The sequence below is a fragment of the Grammomys surdaster genome, unplaced genomic scaffold (assembly GCF_004785775.1).
Source record: "Grammomys surdaster isolate TR1022 unplaced genomic scaffold, NIH_TR_1.0 123830, whole genome shotgun sequence".
Taxonomy (NCBI): Eukaryota; Metazoa; Chordata; class Mammalia; order Rodentia; family Muridae; genus Grammomys; species Grammomys surdaster.
The window spans coordinates 89,207-93,698 of record NW_021618981.1 but is presented as its reverse complement, the minus strand read 5'-3'; the positions used below and the strand labels follow the sequence as shown (position 1 = coordinate 93,698).

General features: G+C 37.7%; 1 protein-coding gene across 1 annotated transcript in view; it reads left to right on the top strand.

Moving 5' to 3' along the window:
* The window catches only part of LOC114636388 (A-kinase anchor protein SPHKAP-like), a gene marked incomplete at its 3' end in the record, with an annotated part of 99,506 nt that overhangs the window by 6,330 nt on the left and 88,684 nt on the right, over positions 1-4,492 (top strand). The gene's annotated exons all lie outside the window — the stretch shown is intronic.

The following is a 4,492-nucleotide window of genomic DNA, read 5'->3' as shown; positions in this document are numbered from 1 at the left end:
ACACACACACACACACACACACACACACACACACACACACACACACACAGACACGTAAAACTAAGAGCTACATGGGAAAAAAACATGCACTTCTTTTTATTTTTTGCCTTTCTGAATGTACTACATTTTAGGAAATGATTTCTGGTTCCACCTATTTCCCTGAAAATCTCATCATTTTGTTTTTCCTTGTGGATGAATATTATGCAACTGTTATTACATTGACCACATTCTCTTTATCCACTCATAAGTTGGTAAGCATCTATTTCTTAGTTACTGTGACTAGTAGAGCAATAGATGAACAAGTATTTCCCCAGAAGAACAATCTGCACTATATGGTAGTTCTATGTTTATGTGTGTTTTTTGTTTTTGCTTGTTTTTGTTTTTGTGTTTTTGCTTTTGTTTTTTGTTTGTTTGTTTGTTTGTTTTTTGTTTTGTTTTGTTTTGTTTTTTTGAGAAACCTCCATAAAGCTTTCTAGGGTGGCTACAGAAGTTTACAATCATATCAGCAGTTCACAAGGGTTGGTCATTTTCTGCATCATCACCAGCATTTGTTATTATTTACTTTCTTGATGTTAGCCATTCTTGTTGGGGTGAGATGGAATCTTGAAATAGTTTTAATCTCCATTTTTGATGACTAGAGATGTTGAACATTTTCCAAATATTTATTAACCACTTGTGTTGCTTTTTCTTTTGAAGACCCTCTGTTGAGTTTATTAGCCTGTTCGTGGGTTGCAAGATTTTCTTGTCTGTATTTAAGTTTTGCAGTTTTTATATATTCTAAACATTAAAAACCTATCTGCCATATATGGACAAAGATATTTCTAATATTCTATAAGTGCTTTGTTTTTTCCTGTGTTTGTTCCTTTGCCTTGGAGGTTTTAAATTTACTTTAATCTAATTTGTACATTATTACCATAATTATTTTTGCTATTAAAGTTCTTTACAAAGAGTTCTTGTCTATGAGTACATTGATGGCCTTTTGTATTTGGTTTTGGTTTCTGCTAGTAGTTTCAATAGTTCAGGTCTTATACACAAGTATCTTTTTATTAAAATTTTTTTAATTTATATTATTAAATAATATAAAAATAAATAACATAATATTTTTGGTATGATTACTCCTTCCTCCTGGGTTGTCTTTGGTAACACCCTCTTCAGATATATACGTTGGGGCTAGGGGCTGCCAGTCTTTTCAGTAACTGGGGTTCTGAGGGGAATGTGGAGGACCTACCATGCCTCTTTACCTTTGTCACTTGGTGTTTCTTCACTGCCTTTCCCCCTTGAGAGACTGTGCCAAGCTGACCAGTGGACTTTTCTCATGATAGAGAGACCTCTCTCCGGTGGTATCTAGCTAGAGTGCTGCCTTCTCAGACTGCTAACTCCAGGTCAACAATGGGAACTATCAGCTTTGGGTTCTCCTTGTCACATTCCTTTCTCCTCCACAGCCGGCTGTACTGTGTTGATCTCTGAGCAGTGCATCTAGTCCTTTGTCATATATCTCCATCTGGATCAACTCTCTCCATCTTGCTGTTCTAGTCACACCATCATTAATATCCATGTTACCCATTTTTTTGTCCCCTCACTTTTAAGATTTTCTTTGTTTTGTTTAGAGCAATTTAAATAATAAGAGCCAAGAAGTGAGATAGCATCTCTATTATATTCCCCTGATGATGGTATCTAAACTTCTTTGGTCTATGATGTGCTGCCAATTATTAATTTAGTAAAGGTTCAAGATGATTTCTTCAAATCTCCTTCCTACCTTGGTCTGTTTCTTGCTTTGCCTCCAGCCTCAACCTTTCCTTAGCTGAGGTGACTCAGCTGGTGATTGGCAAAGGCCAATATTTCACTTAGAATTTCCATTTGTTCTCATCATAGAGTTTTCATGAGATTTTGCATGCAGTCCACTTGGTCCACTGCAGCCATTCAAATCATAATTACTATTTAATTTTCAACAGTTCCAACACTTCTTTCCTACTTGATTCTCTTGATTGTTTTTCTCCCTTGGAAATATATTTGATATTGCTTTGAGAAGTTTGGAATGTTAGTTCCCCACCCAAGTCAGAGGTAAATAGTTGACCAGGAGGAAATAGTTTTAGGGGTCCGGTGCTACTATAACAAAGAGATATTATATATTGTATTAAGGACAGCATAGGAGAAGGAGTATGAAGTGGTTGGTCATGTTGAATCAACAGCCAGGAAGCAGATAGTGGACAGGGATTGTCTAGGCTCTTAAATATCAAGGCCTGCCCTCAGCTAGCTCTAAAGTTAGCTGCTTCTAAAGGTCCCACCACCTTCTAGAAATGGCTCTACCAGCTGAGTACCAACTGTTCGAGTATATTTTTCTATGTGGGACATTTTACAACTATAACAAGTTCCTTTTATTCCTTTCATTTTAAATATACAACAAAAAGCCAATTTCTTGAACTAGTTATTTAAATTTTGTAGAAGAGTCTTGGTTTCAGATACTCAAGTTAGTTAAAGGTATATACATTGCATTGCTTTCAAAGCAGTTAGGTTTAAAATAATACTTATCTCTGTTACCTCACAGTTCAGAAGCCTAGGGTGCATCTTGGAATGACAGCAAGTGTCAACAGGACACATCCTTTCCTGGAAATTGTCCTAAAGGAGCTGGATCCTTCTAACTTCTTTAGGTTGCTATACATTTAGCCCCATAGCTATCTATCGGCTCCATCTGTAAAGCTAGCAGTTCTTGTATGTGGGGATCATATAACATCCCTCTGACTCTTTGCCTCTGGTATCTGACCTTCTCTTCTGCCTTCCTCTTATACTATTAACAATTCTGTACCCTAGATAATTCAGCATAATCTTTATATACTAAGGCCATCTAATTAATTCCATTTTAAACCATAATCCTCTTTTGCCTCAACATATTCATGGCTTCCAAGGACTAGTCACTAAGTGTCTTAGGGGGATTGCTATCATTCCTGCCATGGACAGTAAGTGAACTAAAATTTGACGCTTGAAATGCTACAAGAAATTATATCTTCATTTTACTCTTCTCTTTCTCCCTTCCTTTTCTTCCCATCTTTATTAAAGCGAAGAGACAGCAGCACTGTTTGTTCTTCTAATACCACAAATGAGTCATTAAGTGTAGTAAAGCTGAAATAGCCATCCAGTTCTCAAGGACTACTCAAATACATGAAGGCTATACATGGAGCACTATTGAAGCCCTTTGAAACATGCTCACTGAAGTGGTATTGTTGCTATTTAGCAGCTTATTAGGGAATAGAATTAGCTGTCTTTCTAAGTATAGAGCAAGACTGTTCTTGGGTTTCTTTTTGATATATAGCCACATGGTGTAATTTTGTCCAATTCTGTATTTTAGGAAAAATAATGACATTAAACCCTAAACTTCACATTTACTGCATCTAGCATGTGCTACATTTGAAAGAACACTGGTCTGGGAAGCCTTTTCAATAGCACAGTACTTGAGAGCAGAACTAGGTATGGCAGACTGCTAGAAAAAAATCACAAGATCTCCAGGTCTATTCAAGAGTGGTGACATTAAGAGGCCAGTTGATTTTTTTTGTTGTTGTTGTTGTTCAATATATAAAAAGATATTGGGAAACACTGGAAGCAGATATCCAGGAAGTTTTAATATTACACACACACACACACACACACACACACACACACACACACACATCAGAAGACAACCAGGAGGATTCTTCTGCAAGATGTCAGTTGACATATTGCCAAATTCTCAATGACTGTAGCAAGGAAGGTGCTGAGTTTGCCTACATCTGCTGTGTGCACGTTGACCTTTCATGCTTATTATAGATAGGTACAGTTAGTTGTCTGGGCACTAGCTTCATTTCCATAATATAAGAGAATGGAGTGAAAAAGAAAAGGTAGGGGAGGTGGGGGAGGTGAGGAAGAAAGAGTGGAGAGATGATTTGAGAATGTACAGATGGAGCATTATCTGGTATGTTCCACCAAATTGAAACATTTGTTCCTGTATGAAAGACGAGGCTCACAAACTTGAAGCAGTACCAGGAAGTAAATGAAAATCACCCTGTCCTAGAGTGCATTGCCTTGGAAGATTCTTGAGACCCTTTCCTAACAGCATAAATTGTAGTGAACAGTGCTGGGGGTGGAAACTTTGAGCAGCTAAACTGTGTAAACAAGTTTGTTCAGCCTACGGCATTGCCTGTAAGCTAAGGAGCAAGCCCCAGGTCTGCAGGCATCATCATCTGTGTTTGAGTGGGCTTTCCAGAGATATAGTCACTTTTAAGTTATTACTCTTCCTAGTAAATACTCCATCACTCATACACCTTTTGATAACCCAATGAATAACTCACTGGTTGACCAGTTTCAATATTGGTACACCATTATTTGTCTGCCATAGACTCTCTCTCTCTCTCTCTCTCTCTCTCTCTCTCTCTCTCTCTCTCTCTCTCTCTCTCTCTCTCTGGTGATTAGGGCTGTGTGTGTGTGTGTGTGTGTGTGTGTGTGTGTGTGTGTGTGTGTGTGT